Here is a 20,132-nt window from a genome sequence, read left to right as displayed (position 1 = left end):
CAAAGTGCTGAAAGAAAAAAACTACCAACCAAGAATACTATATCAGGCAAAACTGTCCTTCAAAAATGAAGGAGAAATATTTTCCTGGATAAACAAAAGCTGAGGCAGTTCAACATCACTAGACCTGCCTTGCAAGAATTGTTAAAGGGAGTTCTTCAAGTTGAAACAAAAGAATACTAGACAGCAACACAAAAGCGTACAAAATTATAAAGCCCTCTGGTAAAGAAAAACATATAGATAAACACAGAATCATGTAATACTATAATGGTGGTGTGTAAGTCATTTTTAATTCAGGTGTAGAATTTGAAAAAGTATAAAAAATAACTATAATTATAAAAACTTAATGGACAAAATATTAAAAGATGCAATTTGTGATATCAATAACATAAAGTGGGAGGGACAGATGGAGTACAGTTTTTGTATGTGACTGAAGTTAAGCTGTTATCAGTTTAAAATAGATTGTTATAAGATGTTTTATGTAATCCCCATCATAACGACAAAGAAAACACCTATAAAAGATGCATAAAAGAAAATGAGAAAGAAATCAAAGCATGTCACTGCAAAAAATCAATAAAACATGAAATAAGGCAGCAAGAGAGGAAAAGAGGGACAAAACATCTGTAAGGCACACAGAAAACAATTAACAAAATGGCAATAGTAAATCCTTCCCTATCAGTAATTACTTTAAACGTAAATGTATCAAACTCCTCAATCAAAAGACAAAGAGTGGCTGAATGGATTAAAAACAAGATCTAGGGGCTGGCCTGGTGGCATAGTGGTTAAGTTCATGTACCCTGCTTTGGAAGCCCAGGGTTCACAGGTTCAGATCCCAGGCATGGACCTACACACTGCTCATCAAGCCATGCTGTGGTGGCATCCCACATATAAAGTGGAGGAAGATAGGCACGGATGTTAGTCAGGGCCAGTCTTCCTCAGCAAAAAGAGGAGGATTGGTGGCAGATGTTAGCTCAGGGCTAAACTTCCTCACAAAAAAAAGAAAACAGGATCCAATCATATTATATACAAAAGACTTGCTTTACATATAAGGACATACATAGGCTGAAAATGAAAGGATGGAAAAAAGATAGTCTATGCAAATAGTAACCAAAAAGAGAGCAGGGGTGGCCATACTTAGACTAAATATACCTTAAGTCAAAACTGTCACAAGAGACAAAAAAGGACAATATATAATGATAAAGGGTCAATTCATCAAGAAGATATAATAATTATTATACAAATCTATATGCTCCTAACAGCAGAGCACCCATATATGTAAAGCAAACATTGACAGAATTAAAGAGAGAAATAATAACACAATATTAGTAGGCAATTTCAATAGGCCACTTTTAATAAAGGATAGATCAACCAAACAGAAGCTCAATAAAGAAGCAGAATACTTGAACAATCCTATTGACCAACTGGACCTAACAGATATGTACAGAACACTCCACCCAACAACAGCAGAATATGCATTCTTCTCAAGTGCACATGGAACATTCTCCAGCATAGATTACATGTGAGGCCACAAACCAAGTCTTAACAAATTTAGGAAGATTGAAATCATACCAAGTATCTTTCCTAACCACAATGGAATGAAAGAAGAAGTCAATAGCGGAAGGATAACTGGAAAATTTACAAATAGGGGAAATCAAAAAACACAGTCTTGAACAACCAGTGTGTCACAGAAGAAATCACAAGGGAAACTAGAAAATACTTGAGACAAATGAAAACAAAAACACAACATACCAAAACTTTTGGGATGCAGCATACGCAATTTAAGAGGGAAGTTTATAGCAGTAAATGCCTATAGTAAAAGAGGAGAAAGATCTCACATCAAGAAACTAACTTTATACCACAAGGGACTAGTAAAAGAAGAACAAACTAAACCCAAAGTGGGCAGAAGGAAGAAAATAATAAAGATTAGAGCAGAAATAAATGAAATAAAGAATAGAAAAATAAAACTAAGGGTTGATTTTTGAAAAGATCAACAAAATTGATAAACCCTTAGCTTGACTAAGAAAACTCAAATAACGAAAATCAGAAATGAAAGAGGAGATATTATAACTGATGTCACAGAAATAAAACTGAACATGACTACTATGAACAATTATATACCAACAAATTGGATAACCTAAAAGAAATGTATAAATTCAGAGAAATATACAATTTACCAACATGGAATGATGAAGAAATGAAAAGTCTGAACAGACCTATACTAGTAAAGAGATTGAATCAGTAATCAAAAACATACAGTCAAAGAAACATCCTATATCAAGTGGTTTCACTGGTAAAACATTTAAAGAAGAATTTATAGCAATCCCTCTCAAATCCTTCCCAAAAACTGACGAGGACAGAACATTTCCAAACTCATTTTATGAGGCCAGCATTATCCTGATACCAAAGCCAAACAAAGACGCTTATAAGAGAACTACAAATCAATATCCCTGATGACTATTGATACAAAAATCCTCAACAAAATACTAGCAAACTGAATTCAATAGCACATTAAAAGGAATTTACACCATGACCAAGGGGAATTTGTCCCTGGGATGCAAAGATGATTCAACATATGAAAATCAATCAATGAAATACACCACATTAACAGAACAAAGGACAAAAATCACATGATCATCTTGATTGATGCAGAAAAAGCATTTGACGAAATTCAATAGTCTTTCATAATAAAAAATATTCAGCAAACTAGGAATAGAAGAAAATTACCTCATCATAATAAAGACCATATATGAAAAGCCCACAGCTAACATACTCAATGGTGAAAAACTGCAAGCTTTCCCTCTAAGATTAGGAACAAGGCAAGGTTGCCCGCTCTCACCACTTCCATTCGACACAGTACTGGAAGGTCTAGCCATGGCAATTCAGCAAGAAAAAGAACCAAGCAAGAAAGAGGCAACCAAATTGGAAAGGAAGAAGTAAAATCATCCTTGCTGCAGATGACACGATGTCGTATACAGAAAATCCTAGAGGTTCCACCATAAAGACTATTGGGACTAATAAATGAATTCAGCAGAGTTGTAGGATACAATATACACACACAAAAATCAGATGCATATCTATACACTAACAACAAACAACCTGAAAAGGAATTGAGAAAATCTCATTTACAGTAGCATCAAAAATAAACTTAGCCAAGGAGGCAAAAAACTTGGATACTGAAAACTGCAAAATATTGCTGAAAGAAATTAAAGAAGACACAAATAAAGAAATACATCCTGCGTTCATGGATTGGAAGATTTAATATTGTTAAGAGGTCCATACTTCCCAAAGTGATCTACAGATTCAACGTAATCTCTTTCAAAATTCCAGTGATATTTTTTTGCAGAAATAGAAAAAACCACCCTAAAATTCATATGGAATCTCAAAGGACCCCAAATAGTAAAAACAATTCTGAGAAAAAGGAATAAAGCTAGAGGTCTCACACTTTCTGATTTCAAAACACATCACAAAGCTATAGTAATCAAGACAATATGATACTGACACATACATCAATGGAACAGAATAGAGAACCCAGAAATAAATCCTCACATATATGGTCAAATGGTCCTTGACAAGGGCACCAGGACTACACAATGGGGAAAGGACAGTTTCTTCAATAAACGGGGTTCAGAAAACTAGCTATCCACATGTTAAAAGAACGAAACTGAATCCTTACCTTACACCATATACAGAAATCTATTCAAAATGAATTTAATGTAAGACCTGAAACCATAAAACTATGAGAATAAAATATAGGGGAGAAACTTCATGTCATTGCATTTGGCAGTGATTCCTTGCATATGACATCAAAGCACAGACGACAAAAGCAAAAGTAAACAAATGAGACTACATCAAACTTAAAAACTCCCACAGAGCTGAGAAAACAATCAGCAGAGTGAAAAGGCATCCTACGGAATGGGAGAAAATATCTGCAAACTACATATCTGATAAGGGGTTAATATCCAGAAAATATAAGGAACTCCTACAACTCAACAACAACAAAGCCAAAGAACCCAATTTAAAAAATGTCCAACAAAGACATACAAATGGCCAATAAGCATATGAAAAAGTACTCAACATCACTAATTATCATAGAAATGCAAATCAAAACCACAATGAGATACCACCTCACACCCATTAGGATGGCCACTATCAAAAAAACAGAAAATAACAAGTGTTGGCAAGGATGTAGAGAAATTGGAGCCCTTGTACACTGTTGGTGGAAATGTAAAATGGTGCAGCTGCTATGGAAAACAGTATGGAGTTTCCTCAAAAAATTAAACGTAGAATTACCATATGGTCCAGCAATCCCAATTTGGTATATAACCAAAAGAACTGAAAACAGGATCTTTAAGAGAGATTTGCATACCCATATTCACTGTAGCATTATTCACAATAGTAAGAAATGGAAGCAACCCAATTACCCATTGATGGATGAATGGATAAAGAAAATGTGGTGTATACATATAATGGAATATTATTCAGCCTTAAAAAGGAAGGAAATCCTGCTACAACGTGGATGAACCTTGAGGACATTACACTAAGTGAAATAAGCCTGCACAAAAAGACGAAGACTTCAAGAGTTCACTTATATGAGGGATCTAAAGTAGTCAAATTCATAGAAACAGAAAGTAGAATGTGGTTACCAGGGGCTGGGGGGGGGGGTGGCAAATGGAGAGTTGTTGTTCAATGGATATAGAGTTTCAGTTTTGCAAGATAAAGAGTTCTAGAGATCTGTCGTACAATGATATGTACATCGTGAACACTACAGTACGGTACACTTAAAAATAGTTAAGATGGTAAATTTTATGTTATGTGTTTTTTACCACAATAAGAAAAAAAACAGGTGATTGCCTGAGGCCATAGTTTGCTAGAATGTCTAGAACCCCAAAATTTTTTTATTTGAATGTTTAGAAAACTTTCAGCTTTACAATCCATTATTAGTAATACCGTGTACATTTTGAAGACTCAAGTTTGGGAACTCCTGTAACAGGTTTCTCCCCTCTCTGATCTGTAAGGTTTCTGGGCATTTCAAGTGTTCTTGTGCAGAGATTCCTCTTAAACGCTCTTTGACATGTGGACTCCTATTCATCTATTTGTCACTGTTACCGGCATTTCACTGCTTTGCTGGCGATTTTCCATGCTGTTTCACCTCAAGTCATCAGACATTGTTGGGACAAGATACATCTGAGACACTAAAACATAATCTGATGCAATGTGAGGTATAAAGGATGGAACTAGGTACGGATGTCCTCACAGTTTGTAATAGGGCTACAAGTATGCCCTACGCACACAGAAATTATGACAAATCCTACTTTTTATAATTCCCAGCAATAGGCCTGGCTTGCAGAGAGGGGTAACCATGAGAGGCAGTGGACACTCAGCGGACACTGCCCATTGTGACTGTGATTACTGCCTGCTCCCTGTGGCCTGGGGACTCAGGCGGGAAGGCTCGCCACACCTGCCTGGAGGTCCACAGCCTGGGATCTGCTGCACCCAGTGCTCCAGCCCTGGCCTCCTTCTGGGCCCAGCTGGCCTTTCCCAGGGGCCAGCCTGCAAAGCCCTTTCTCTCTGCTCACCTGGAAGGAGCCACCGAGGCTACAATGCCAACTCCTTGTCCTCCTTCTTGTCCACTCAAGGGGACGGAAGAAGGTGCCTACGGTAGGGAGGCCCCACAAATGGCCAATGGGGGGTTGAGTCCTCTCATGGATTTCACGAGGTAGAGTCCCAGCAGACCTGTGGGGGGCGTCAAGGGTTGGAGGAGCCCAGGTGAGCAGCAGTGAGAGGGAGAGCAGGCAGCCCCAGCACCCCAGCATGGAGAGCACAGCCCAGTCGCCGCTCTGGCTTTAGAGCGAACCCCTGAATGAGCTCACCGTCCCTTTCGACAAGTCTGTTTTCCTCCAAAACCTTTCTGATCCATACCTTGGGATGATTTATCTTCCTTGGTAGACTCACATAGAGGAGCCCAGCTATGAGCAAGCGACCAGGGCACTGACCACCCACGACTGCTTGACCTGGCAGACAGCCAGCGCACCCTCCGTGTTGTTAGGGTGAGGCCGACGCAAGATCACAGACAGGGAAGCCCATGTTCTCCGTTGGTCTCGGGCTCAGGTTTGTTGGGCACCTTTGGGGTGGGCTCTGCGCCCCCTGCTTTCTGGCTCCAAGTCTCCTGCTTCTGGCTTCAGATGGAAGCCCACCGAGGCAGAGAAGCTGCCTGCCCCGGGGCCCCGCCGGCCGAGGTTCAGCCCCTTTAGTGGAGTCAGGGCTGGAGGCGGATAGGGGAGAACGCTCTTTCTCCTACCCACGCCCAGCACATCTTCTGGGGTCCCGCGCAGCAGGAAGGTGGGGCCTCCTCTTCCTAACGCCTGTGCCAGCATCCGGACCCGGGGTCCCCAGCGAGGCCTCTGTCTGCAGCGGCCCTGACAATCCGAGGGCTTTCTGTTCTTCTGAGGGTCGGTCGGTCAGTGCAGCAGGTGCTTCCTGCGGCGAGAGGGCTGGGGCGCTGCTTCCTCCACTGCTGCGTCTGCCCGTCTGCCCGGTGGCCCGGTGCGGAGGGAGCGGGCTGCTGTCTTGGGACGGGCGGCTTGGTGGCGCCGTGGGCGCGGGCGCAGCAGGGGGACTAGGTGCTTCATGCTTTCATTTAATAATAAACCAAGCCATTTATGAATAACGACCATGGTGTGTTCTGTGACATGTCGAGGCGCCCTACGTTTTTTACAGATCGCAGTGGCACCTGTCACACTGCTAATGGCTGTGAGCCTGGAGCAACTTGGATGGATGGACCAGTGGAAAGAAGGCACCTGTTCCCAGGCCGACAGGGCCAATACCCAAACTTTGGGGTGTCGTCTCTGACCCCAGGGTGAGCTCCAGAGGCTGTGCAGTGTTGGGGGAAATAGGAGAGACCAGGAGAGGCAGTGGGCACATCTCTTAGCCAGCCTTCCAGAAGGTCCCACTGTGCACCATCAAGGACCAGCTAGGAGGTCGCACTGTGGCAGCAGCCACCATGATTTTTAAGTATATTCATGTATATTCTCCAGTATACCATGCAGACAGTGCACAAAGTTCACTGCTGGGTGGATTTCGTTCTTCTCGATGATTCTTGATCTGATAACCCATATGCCCTGAGATTGGCTGACCAGCTTGGTGGTGCTCTGGTCAAGGGCTGGCTGCCTGGGGGTTCCTTGCGCTCAGTGGGAGACAGTCCAGCCAGCCCTCAGCCCAGAACCTGTGCATATGAGGGAGGAGCTGGGGTCTGGGCTCCGGGGTGGGAGGATGGCTTAGAGTAGGGGGGAGTCCATGCTGGAGTGAGGACGCAAGCCAGGGCAAGGGGGGTGGGGGGAATGTCATCACGGGGCCTCACCGTTAGACAGGACCCTGGAGCCCACCACACCTTCTTCTCAGACCCTCACAGAGACATGGCAGCGCTGGTCCTGGAGGAGATGGGACCTCGAGTGACCAGGACAGCAGTGCCTGGCTGAGTCCATCTGAGAAGTGGCCTGGGACATGCAGCCAGGCAGCATGGGGTGGCGACAGAGCAGCCAGATCTGAGACTTGGGTTCCTGGCTGGCCTCTGAAATGTCCCTGTTATGTGACACAGGGCAAGTCATTTAAACCCCTTCGGATGGAGGTTGACAAGTTTATGAAGCCAGAAGATCCAACCCCTGCTCCCGGGAATGGGAGGCCCAGGTGAAAATGCCCCGTGGAGCCGGATTTGCAAGGCCTCAGCCAGGGCTCCAGTGACATCTCCTGGCCGTGTCTGAGGCCTCTTTACTGCGGGAAGTTGATTCCCAGGCTCCTTCTTCCTCCCGAAGGCTCTTGGTGAAGTCTTTCTGGTTGGAATACTGGCCCCTTCCCTCAGGCAAGAAAATTCTGGGGCTGACTTGCAGAGACTCTTGTCAGAAAGTGGCTGACAAGCCCCCCCTGCTGGTGATAGGGCATGGTGGATGAGACAGCTGTGGGACCACCAGCCAGTTTGGCTGACAAGCTGGACTAGCCGTGATGGTGGTACCTGGCCTACGCATGCCTCCTCATCCAGCGCTCGGGTGGGCTCATCACTTTTCGCCCTTTAAATATTTTTGATTCACTGTTTACAAAAGTCACACACGCATGCACACACCAGCTTAAAAGAGAAACCAAGGCCGATTTTTGCTCACTGGTAAACTCCTGGTAAGTTACAAGCTTTCTTAACGGAAAGAAAGCTCTGAGAAGCTGTGACCTTGTATTTGCTTCTGAACGTTTCTAGGTGAGCGTGGGAAAGTCGTGGCAAGGACTGGGAGAATCCCCCGTCCGGGGGAGGTTGGCCTGAGCAGGTGCTCCCCCGGCACCTCCAGAGGACGCCAGGCAGGCTGGTGCCTGGATCTTCACCTGGCTGGGGGAGCATTAACAGCTGAGGCCTGCAGCTGAAGGATTGAGCAAAGAGTCGGGTTTCAGAGAAAAGGATGGAAGAGGGGTATAAAGCACCTGGATGGCAGAGAAGAGCCTTCAGAGTGAAAGCAGAGTCTAACAGGGTCTTCATTAGGTGTTTCTGTGAGATGCGCTACCAGCTTCACCCGCCCCCTGTGAAGTCGTCTGGAAAACCACACACCATCCGTCAGTGTGAGTGTGTAGTTGACTGGGTGGAGATATGTGAAAGTACCGAGAACGACTCAAAGAGGGCGGAGCAAGCTCTGAGGTCGCCCATGGGCGGCTCCTCACATCGAGATGGTGTTATAAAATGCTCATGAGAAGTGGTGGACTCTTGAGCACCACTTCCGTGCTTATCAGAAGCAGGCACCCCTGTCCAGGCTGATGAGCAGCGAGCTCAGTGAGAGCACATGCATGGCAGCCGTGAGCCCTCGAGGGTACCACCCGGACCACGACATGATTGTTGATGCAGGAGTGCGTGAAGGATCCCAAGGATGTGTTGATCAGGAGGGGGCAGGCTCTGCTGCAGTAACAAGTAACTCTGAAATCTCAGGTTGGAGTTCAGGGTGGTTGGTGGTGGGGTTGGGGGGAGGCAGACAGTCAGAAGCTTCCCAGAACCCACAGTGGGGGCTGCTTCCCCATTAGCCCTCCCGCCCCATCCTCACCTCATTTTCAGAGTCATACCCATTGGATTTGGCCCCAGGAGGTTGTTAATGACCTTGACAAAGAGCTCTCTCTGGGAGAGGTGAATTCAGAAACTCCCTCTAAGCAGGTTGAGGAAAGAACCAGCAGGAGGAAGCACAGCAAACAAGTGTGCAGGGAGGGAGGAGAGAGCCAGGCGGAACCTGCAGGACGGCCCTGCCCGGGCCAGGCCACGGGCGTGTACTCATTCGCTTGTTTGTTGTAAACATTGAAGACTGGGAGCCTGTTTGAATGCAGGTGGGGTGATTTAAGAGGGACAGAGCACTTAAACTGTGTGAGAGGGCATAATTGCGGAAGTGAAGTTCTCGAGGGAGGGGAGGGGACAAGGAAGCAGAGGAAAAGAGACGCTGGCTGACAGCAAGACAGGTGAGGGAAGATATAAAAGGCAATGGGATATATTGGAGGATATGAAGAAGCCATTTGGTTTACAACTAACTTGGCCTGACCTTGTTTTTCCAAAAAGGCCCTGATGTGGCCTGTTGAGCATGCCTTGTACATCTCCTTTAAACATTTACAATGTCCCAAAGACAAGAATGTGCCCCTAAAGACAAGGATGTAGCTTCCCCCCATGTCAGCATTGCTTTAAAGCTAAGCATTTCTTCCCAGAAACTAAGGATTAACTACCGACCTGCTGTGCTAGCAAAGCAATCTCCTGACTGTTGTAAAGGGGACACTCCTGTCATACGCGATCCGTGCTGTTTGCTCCAAGAGGGTATGTAACCACTCTGTACATGCTGCTTCTTGGGTGTGCTTCCTTCCTAGGAGAAGGAAGCCCCCAGGCGCTAGTCCTCAGACCTGGCTCATAATAAACTCAGCAAAGACAGATGCCCCTGATTCCTCTGTTTGCTCTGCAAACTGGGATGCAAGGCCAACAGCTGAGAGATGGTGGGGGAAGAGGATGCTGGATATTTAAAGATAGAAGAGAAGTTGGAAGTCCTTAACTAAGGGAGAGGAAGGCAAATGTGCCAGGGGAATGAAGTAGTGGTCCAGGAGGGCCAGGGAGGAGAGAGGAGGAAAGGGGAAGGGGAGGAGGGGAGGAGAGAGACTGGGAGGGGGAGGACAGGAGGGGGGAGGCAAAGAGAGTGACATGGTCAAGCCCTTATTGTGTGCCAGGAGCCAGGCAAAGCTTATATCACAGCATCCCTGTGATGTCAAAGCTGCCCGGGACTCCCACTGACATGGGAAAACAGGCTTGGAGAGACCAAGAAATTTGCCCAAAAACACACAGTCCCCCGGGAATGAGCCCAGGTCTGGAGCCCAGGTCCGGGTCAGAGGCTTAACCTCCATACTGCCTGCTTCCTGCCGCTATGCACAGAACAATCTATTTTTGAAATGCGTATTTAACCAATAGAAACTGCTCCACAAACTCAGAACACAAACTACTTTTTTAACAATCAATCACTCTCATATCCACTCTAGAAAGCTCCATATCTTTCCCTGGAGGTTCTCTCTCCTCTTGAATTCTCAAAAAATGTCCCCAGAACTCATCACAAAGTTTTGTCGGTGAGGGGAAGGCAGCTTCCTGCTGTGCCCTACCACATGGCGGCGCCACTGAAGCCCAGGCCAACATAATCGGACAACTGGTCGACTGTCCACTGCAGCTCTCACCTCCCTTGCAGCGCCCCTGGGCCCTGGGAGAGGGACCCACTACCTCAGACCAAGTTGGCCAGGAGCTCCACCGCTGGGCTCCCCAGGATCATCTCCGTCTCCGCAGCCACCTGATTAGAGCTACGGCTCTGAGCACCCCTTGACCACGTCTAAATATGCAAAAGTCATAAATCAAGCTAATATATATAAAACTATAGTTTTTATGTGACTAAAACTTGGCAAAATGTCACAGATGGTTGAATTTAATTATTGTGCTTGTCTGGGTGTGCTGTTGATGGGTTGGCATTGTTTGCATGAATAGTAAAGTCATAATTCATAAACTGTTATTTATTCCATAAAATTTATTTTTCATGCCTTCATTTCAGCAAAATCACTAATTATGTTGATATAATAAGATTTTCACAGATTTGACGTTCAATGATAGGAGAGCCAAATTAAACATTCTTTGTTGAGTCAAAATAATTCTTTTTTAAAAAAATTCACTTCAATTTGGAGAAACTTTGCTGGGCGGATATAGTAACAACTGGAATTATCTCTCAACTTCTGAAAGCATTACTTGATTTAGAAGTCAGCCATGAGCTGGACATATCATGATCGAATATTGTAGTGGGTCACCTATGATAAATTTCCGTTAATGTGGAAAACATCACAAAGCATTTTAGTACTTTTATAGCGAACATTTTCATCATTTACAGAGAGGTTTTCACTCATTCTCACTGTTCTTTTAGAACAATATCTACATCCAACACCTGGGATCAGTTATATGCTGATTTGGGGATTTCCACAACCCAGGACAGGTCTAAATTCAGACTCCAAACCCATGTGTGGCAAGCAGGATTCTAAGATAGCCCCCAAGCTCCCCCCCTCCCTAGCATAAATTCCCTGTATTATTCCTTCCCTGTGAGTGTGTGAGCAGAACATGCGAATATAATGGGATGTCACTCCCAGGGTTAGGTCACTGATTGTTTGGCTTTGAGTTAATCAAGAGGGAGACTATCCAGGTTATCCTGGGTGGGCCTGACCTAATCAGAGGAGCCTTTAAAAGAAGATGAAGCAGAAGAGACAGGCTCCTGCTGGCCTGGAAGAAAGTAAACTGCCATACTGTGAACTGCCTATGGGGTGCATGTGGCCAGGACCAACAGTGACCTTGAGAAGTTGAGACAAGTCCCCAGCTGGCCCACAGCTAGCAAGGAAATGGGGACCCCAGTCTTACAACCCCTAGGAACTGAATTTTGCCAACAACCTGAAAAAGCTTGGAGGAGGACCCTGAGCTCCAAATGAGTGAAGGACACCTTGATTTCAGCCTGGGAAACTCTGAGCAGAGGACCCAGCTAAGTTGTGCTCAGACTCCTGACCCTGAGATAATAAATTTGGGTTGTCTTAAGTCACTAAACTTGTGGTGCTTTATGACACAGCAATAGAATACTAATACGCCACCTTGGCACGGGCTGGGGTTTTTGTTTCTTTGTTTCCTCCCTGAGTCCTCAGGCAGAGACTTGCTTCCTGGTCATCTCTCTGTGCCAGCGGAGGGAGTTTCTGCCACCCCCTTTCCCTGAGGCTGCAGCCTAACGGGAGACATCAGGGAAGGCTTCCCGCCTCTGACAGGCACAGCCGCGCCCCCTGGACCAGGCCCAGCACTCAGCTCCAGCATGCTCCTCCCCTCACCCCAGCCTTGGAGCATCAGCCCCCCTACCTCTCTGCCCCTGAGGGTTTCCCTCCAGCCCCTGCCTGCTTAGCGCCCCACTTAGATTGGCTCAGTCCTGGTCATCCAGCACTTTGAGTGTGATGGACACGCTGGGAATTTTCAAGAGTCCTCTTGGCCCACTCTGGCCTGTGCTGAGCTTGCTGCCCCCAACACACTCCTATTTCTGGGGAGTAGGTTCCAGAAGGATTGAGAGGGTGGATGCAGGGAAAGAGCCCATGTGTCAGTCCCCGGAGAATCTTTCCCAGACCATTTTTCTGAGAGTAAAAGGAATGGGAAAGGGATCTCCCCTGGTCTGAAGAAGCCCTGGGCTGCCCTCACCCCCAACATGACCCCTGGGTGGGGTCTCATTCCTGCTCCACACCCTTCGTCTGAGTTCATCATGCTGAGCCCTCCTCGGGTTCAGGGGTCACAGTCTGGAGGTATCTCCTAATGACAGTAGTCGCCTGCTCCACCCCTGGTCTGCCCCCCCATCCAAGCCTCCTCCTGCCACAGGCTGATGACGAGGGCTCCCCTGGGCCGTGCCAGCCTCCACTGGGGCTGCACCCAATGGATCATCCAGCTGAGCAGGGAAGGAAGGAAGCAGAGGTGGGCAGCTGCCGCCAGCCACTGTCCCAGTCTCTCGGGCCCCGTGTCAATGTCCTCTAAGAAGTCTTCATAATCCCATCTCATGTTTTGCTTCCCTGAACTCCTAGGCCAAATGCACCAGCTTCAAATTATGCCCCATTAGTCTCTCAGGGTACATTTCAGGGAGGAGCCAGGTGTCGCAGCCTGGAGCTTCTTCACTTATGGAAACTTTCTTTGAGGCAGATTATACTTTACGAAAGTGACTATAACAATATTTATCTGTATAGCACTTTGCCAGTTCCCATGAAGAAGTGAACTCTATTCCTTCCCCTTGAACCTGGGTGGTATTTTGTGACCACAGAAGATTTGCTGGGTGACTTCTGAAGCTTACTCGGAAATGGTGGCATTGTTTCCACCTAGCTCTGTTTTTTTCTTGGGACAATTGCTCTTGAACTCAGCCACTATGCTGCAAGGAACTCCAGGCCACATGAGGAAGCCATGTGTACTGTCCTGGTCAAAACCCCACAACTCAGCCAGGTCCCCAGCACCCAGCCAGCATCAACTAACTGCCAGCTATGTCAGTGAAAGAGCCCTCAGTTACCCCAGGCCAGCCTTCGAACCTTCCGCCAGAGGCTCCAGACGTGGTGGAGTAGACAATCTGGCTCAGCTGTGCCCCCCAAAACTGTGAGAGATAATAAATGATTGTTACAGCTGTCCTAGTAGGTACCAAGTGGTATCTACTTGTGGCTTTGATTTGCATTTTCCTAATGACTGATGATGTTGAGCATCTTTTCATGTGTTTATTGGTCATTTGTATTTCTTCTTTGGACAAGTGGCTATTCAAGAGCTTTGCCCAGCTTTGAAATGCATTGTTTGCTTTTTGGTTATTGTAGGAGTTCTTTATAGATTTTGGATATTAATCCAAAATCCAATTTGAAAATACTTTTGCCCATTTTTTAGGTTATCTTTTCCCTTTCTCTATAGTGTCCTTTGATTCATCAAAGTTCTCAATTTTGATGATGTCTACTTTATCTATTTTTTCTTTTGTTGCCTGAGCTTTTGGTGTCATATCCATGAAATCCTTGCTAAATCCAACGTTATGAAGATTTCCCCCAATGTTTTCTTCTGAGAGTTTTATAGTTTTAGCTCCTCTACTTTGATCTATTTTGAGTTAATTTTCATATATTGCATAAGGTATACGTTCAACTGCATTCTTTTGCGTGTGATATTCAGTTTTCCCAGCACTATTTGTTGAAAAGACTGTCCTTTCCCCATCGAACATCACTGGGGAAAATCATTGTTAAAAATCATTTGACCATATTTGTGAGAGTTTATTTCTGGGCTCTCTATTCTATTCCATTCATCAATATATCTGTCCTGTGCCAGTACCACACTGTTTTAGTAATGGTAGCTTTGTAGGAAATTTCAAATCTGGAAGTGTAAGACCTCAAATGTTATTTTTCTTTTTCAAGATTGTTTTTGTTATGTGGTGCTCTTCACAATTCCGTATGAATTTGAGGATTGGCTTTTACATTTCTATGAAAAAGGTGTTAGCATTTTTATAAGAATTTCATTGAATATGGAGATCACGTTGGGTAGCACTGATATCTTAACAACGTTGTCTTCCTATTCATGAAACAGAGTGTCTTGCCATTTTTTAGGTCTTCTTTAATTTCTTTCAGTAATGTTTTGGGGGTTTCAGTATATAAGACTTTCACCTCCTTGGTTTGATTTGTTCCTAGGTATTTAATTTTTTTAGATGCTATCATAAATGAAAGAGCTTTCTTAATTTCCCTTTCAAATAGTTAATTGCTGATATATAGAATACAGCTGAACTTTGTATTGATCTTGTGCTCTGCACCATTGGTGATTTTGTTCATCAGCTCTGGTAGCTTTCTTGTGTGTGCTTTGGGATTTTCTACATATAAAATCATGTAGTCTGCCAACAGAGAGACTCTATCTCTTCCTTTCTAATTGGGATGCCTTTTAGTTCTTTTTCTTGTATAATAACTCTGACAAGAACGTCCAATACAATCAGACATCCTTGTCTTATTCCTGATCTTGCAGGAAAAGCTATCAATCTTTCACCACTGAATATAATATTAAGTGTGGGTTTTTAAAAAATACTTTTTACCACTTTGTGATGTTGTGATATAGTAAGAAAAACTTATTTGACCTTTGTCCCTGGTTCCTGGCACAAAGTTTCCAAAACCTTATAACTTCCTAAGTGATAAGAGCAACCGAAGCATCTTTTGTTGCACTATTTTATCTTTGTCCTTAGTTCCAGAAATAGCTCTGGAGCAATAAGGGTGAAAGAAGTGTTCTTTGTCATTCACAACAAGCCCCTTTCAACCTCACCCTACTTTGTTAATGAGGTGACTTTTGGAAAGTTCTTAAGTATGGGGGGCTGGTTGCCAGGGGAACCAACCAAGTGATTAGAAGGTTGAAACTTTCAGCCCCATCTCTTGACCTCTGGTGAGGGGAGAGGGGCTGGAGGTTAAATTAATCACAAATGGCCAGTGAGTTCATCAATCATGCCTACTTAATGAAGCCTCCATAAAAACTCTAACCAAAGGGGTTTGGAGAGCTTCCAGGTTGGTGAACACATCCGCATGCTGGTGGTGCTACTTCTGAGGGCATGGAAGCCTTACACCCCTTCCTCATACCTCCCCGTAAGCATCTCTTCTGCTTGGTTGTTCCTGAGTTGTATCCTTTTATAACAAACTGGTAATCTAGTAAGTAAACTTTCTTCAGTTCTGTGGTCCATTCTAGCAAATTATCAAACCTGAGGAGAGGGTTGTGGTAACCCCTGATTTATAGCCGGTTAGTCAGAAGCACAAGTGACAACCTGCACTTGTGATTAGTGTCTGAAGTAGGAGGGCAGTCTTGTGGGACTGAGCCCTTAACCTGTGGGGTCTGTTCTAACTCAAGGTAGATAGTGTCAACATTGATTTGAATTGTAGGACACCCAGCCTCTGTTAGAATTGGTCTGTATGGGAAAAACCCCACACATTTGGTGTCAGAAGATTTGAGAGGAATAGAAGAAATATAGTTTTACTTTTACATGTTGAGAAAATTTCCCTCTATTCCTATTTTTCTAAGAGATTTTTGTCATGAAGAAGTGTTGGATTTTGTCAAATGCCTTTTCTGCATCAATTGAGATGATCATGTGTTTTTTTCCATTCGTTCAATTAATGTGCTGTATTACATTGATTGATTCTCTTTGTTGAACTACACTTGCATTCCTGGGATAAATTCTGCTTGGTCGTGGTGGTATAACAATCCTTTTAACATGCTGTTGGATTTGGTTTGCTAGGATGTTGAGGATTTTTACAGCTATATTCATCATGAACGTTGGTGTGTAGTTTTCTCTTCTTGTGGTCAGGGTAATGCTGTCCTCATAGGATGAGTTAGGAAATGTTCCCTCCTCTTCAATGTTTTGGAAGAGTTTGAGGATTAGTGTTAATGCGTCTTTAAATGTTTTACCAGTGAAGCTGTCTGATGCAGGAGTTTTCTTTGATGGGAGGTTTTTGATTACAGATTCAATCTCTTTATTTGTTATAGGTCTATTGAGATTTTCTATTTCTTCTTGAGTCAATTTAGTTAATTTGTATATTTCATGAAATTTGTCCATTCTTCTAGGTTATCTGATTTGTTGACATACAATTGTTCACAGTATTCTCCTATAATCCTTTTTATCTCTGTAAAGTTGAGGGTAACAACCTCACTTTCATTCATGATTTTAGATATTTGTGACTTCTCTCTTTTTCATTTGTCAATCTAACTAATGGTTGTCAGTTTTATTGATCTTTTCAAAGAACCAACTTTTTGTTTCATTGATTTTATCTGTTGATTTTCTATTCTCTATTTTGTTTACCTCTGCTCTAATATTTATTATTTCCTTCCTTCTTCTAACTTTGGGTTTAGTTTGATTTTCTTTTTCTGGTTCCTTAATGTTTAAAGTTTGGTGTTTGATTTATAGCTATAAATTTTCCTCTGAGAACTGCTTTTGCTGCATATCATAAGATTAGTATGTTATATTTTCATTTTCATACATCTCAAATTGAAGTGGTTATAGTTATTTTTGATGCTTTCTTCCCTGTAGCTCTTGTGTTATAATTAAGCATTTACTAACCTATTTTGATATAGAGTTGCAATTTTCTGATTCTATCTGTGTATTTATCACCTTGCTTAAAGCTTTGTAAACCTTTGCCTTTTTGTTTCAGATAGGAGGGCTCCCTTCAACATTGATTATAAGGCAGGGCTAGTGGTGGTGAACTCCCTCAGCTTTGCTTGTCTGGGAAAGCCTTTATTTCTCCTTCATATCTGAAGGATAACTTTGCTAGAAAGAGTACTCTTGGCTGATAGTTTTTGTCTTTCAATATTTTGGATATATCATTCTATTCTCTCCTAGCCCATAGAGTTTCTGCTGAGAAATCTCCTGATAGCCTGATGGCTATTTTCTTCTCTCTGGATGCCCTTAACATTCTTTTTTGTCATTGACTTTTGACAGTTTTAATATAATGTGCTTTGGAGAAGGTCATTTTGTGTTGAGATAATTAGGAGTTCTATTAGCTTCATGTACTTGTATATCCAGTTCTTTCCCCAGGTTTAAGAAATTCTCAGCTAGTATTTCTTTAAATAAACTTTCTGCTCCTTTTCCCCCTCTCTTCTCCTTCTGGGATACCCATTACCCTTATGTTGCTTTTCCTAATTGAGTTGGATATTTCCAGTAGAATTTCTCCGTTGTTTAAAAATCTTAATTCTCTCTCCTCTTCCACCTGAATAATTTCCAGATTTCTATCTTCAAGTTCGCTAATTCTCTCTTCCATATAGTCTTTTCTATTTTCAATGCTTTCTACTTAATTTTTTGTCTCATTAATTGTGTTCTTCATCTCCAGAATATCTGTGGTTTTTTTAGAGTTTCAATATCTCTGGTAAAGTACTCCTTCTGTTCATTAATTTTATTCCTGAGCTCATCAAACTGTCTTTCCAAGTTTTCTTGTAACTCGTTGAGTTTCTTCATGACGGCTATTTTGAATTCTCTGTCAGTTAGAACACAATCTTCTGTGACTTCAAGTTTGGTTTTTGGAGAATTGTGATTTTCTTTCCTTGCTTCTGTGTTACTGTAATTCTTCGTGGCACTTGATGAGTTGTTCCTCTGTTGGTACATTTGTGGTAGTAAACGCCTTTCTTATTCAGGTAAGGCTTTGATTACTTTGATTCTGAGCTGCTTCTGGTTGTATTTGAGAGCCTGCACTTTCCACCATCAATTGCCTCTGCCAGAGGCATCATAAGTGCTCTCCTTATCCTGCTTATGCTTCCGAGCTTTCTGGTGCCTTGCTGCTTACAATGTCACTGCAGTTGTGGGTGTCGCCACTGGGGTCACCAGGCTACAAGGACCTCTACAGCTTCTGGAGCTGTCTGGGTCTCATGTTCCCCCACTGGCTCTCCACAGGCTTGACTGCTGCTACCACATGCACCACCTTCACTGATGCTCCTGGCTTATGTGGCGGTGCTGGCAATGCTGCTGCTGGGGGTGCTGAGTTCTTGGGTGTTTCTGCCACAGACAGGGGCCCAGAGTCTTGTATGCAGCCCCCACCACTGGTCAGGATGGTGTTGGAGGTGGCGCCACTGGGAAGTGGGTCATGGGTACTGCTGTGCCTCCTGAAGCCTCAGGTCGCAAGTGTCACCTGCCATTGCTGGGGGAGGGCGAGGGGCTGAGCCATGAGTGCTGCTGCTGCTCTGCATCCTCTGACCTCTGGTGCTGGTGCACTTTTTGAAACCTCAAATCTCAGGCACCACTGCCACTGCCAGGGTATCCACATTTTGGATGCAGCCCCTGTTAATGAAAGGGCTGGAATCAGAGTCAGCACTGTAGGGGGAGAATGTGGGAGCTATGCCTCTAGTTCCGCTACCTCCTGGAGGTCCAGTCCACCTACCTTTAGATGTATAAATGTATGGATCTCTATGCATTCTGGTGTGCTGTGTGGGGAGCCCTTTGTTGGTCAGTGGATATCCTGCTGGTTGTAACTTAGAGGAGAGAGACAAAGAGAACAACTTACACCACCACAATGCTGACGTCACCCCTCCATAGAGCTCTAAGTATTTTCTAATTGCCCTCATGATTTCTTCTTTGACCCATTGGTTATTTAAGACTAGGTTGTTTAAATTCCATATATTTGTGAATTTTTCAGTTTTCCTTCTGTTACTGATTCCTAAATTCATCCTATTCTTGGTCACAGAAGATACTTTGTGTGATATTTATCTTTTAAAATCTATTGAGACTTGTTTTGTGCCCTAACATATGGTCTCTCCTAGAGAATATCACTTGTACACTTAAAAAGAATGCGTATTCCGATGTTGTTGGATGAAGAGTTATACTTATGTCTGTTAGGTCTAGTTGGTTTGTTCTGTGGTTCAAGTCCTCTATTCTTCTTCTTCTTCTTCTTTTTTGTTTTTGGGTGAGGAAGATTGGCCCTGAGCTAACATCTGTACCAATCTTCCTCTATTTTGTATGTGGGACACCACCACAGCATGGCTTGATGAGCGGTGTGTAAGTCCATGCCTGCGATCCAAACCCACAAACCCCAGGCCAGTGCAGCGAAATGCATGAACTTAACCACTACACCACTGGGCTGGCCCCTCAAGTCCTCTATTCTTTGTGTGATTGTTTTATCCATTATTGAAAGTGGGGTATTAAAGACTCCAACTGTTATTGTAGAGCTGTCTATTTCTTCCTTCAGTTCTGCCAATGTTTGCTTCATATATTTGGTGGCCCTGGTATTTGGTCCGTATATGTTATAATTGTTATATCTTGTTATATTGTTATATAGTGTATTGACTCTTTTATCATTATAATATCCTTCTTTGTCTCTTATACCAGTTTTCTACTTAATGTCTATTTTTTGGATAGTAGCATAGCTACCTCAGCTCTCTTTTGGTTACTATTTGCATGGAATATCTTTTTCCATTCTTTCGCTTTCAACTTATTTGTGTCTTCGGCTATAAAGTAAGACTCTTGTAGACAGCACATAGTTGAGTCATGTTTTTGTTTTTAAATCCATTCTGCCTATTCAGTGGAGAGTTTAATCCATTTACATTTAAAGTGATTACAGATAAGGAAAGACTTCTGCCATTTTGCCATCGGACCCCT

General features: G+C 43.7%; 1 long non-coding RNA gene across 1 annotated transcript; it reads left to right on the top strand.

Annotated features, from left to right (window-relative positions):
- The first annotated feature begins 8,138 nt into the window (after nucleotides 1-8,138).
- Nucleotides 8,139-12,092, top strand: LOC139046248 (uncharacterized). Its single transcript, XR_011506083.1, has 3 exons — nucleotides 8,139-8,950; nucleotides 9,706-9,811; nucleotides 10,519-12,092. It is a non-coding gene; the product is annotated as an uncharacterized lncRNA (long non-coding RNA).
- Nucleotides 12,093-20,132: the final 8,040 nt, after the last annotated feature.

This window comes from Equus asinus, chromosome 2 (genome assembly GCF_041296235.1).
Source record: "Equus asinus isolate D_3611 breed Donkey chromosome 2, EquAss-T2T_v2, whole genome shotgun sequence".
Taxonomy (NCBI): domain Eukaryota; kingdom Metazoa; phylum Chordata; class Mammalia; order Perissodactyla; family Equidae; genus Equus; species Equus asinus.
Note: the sequence above shows the minus strand (reverse complement) of the source record. Positions and strands in the feature narration are given on the sequence as shown.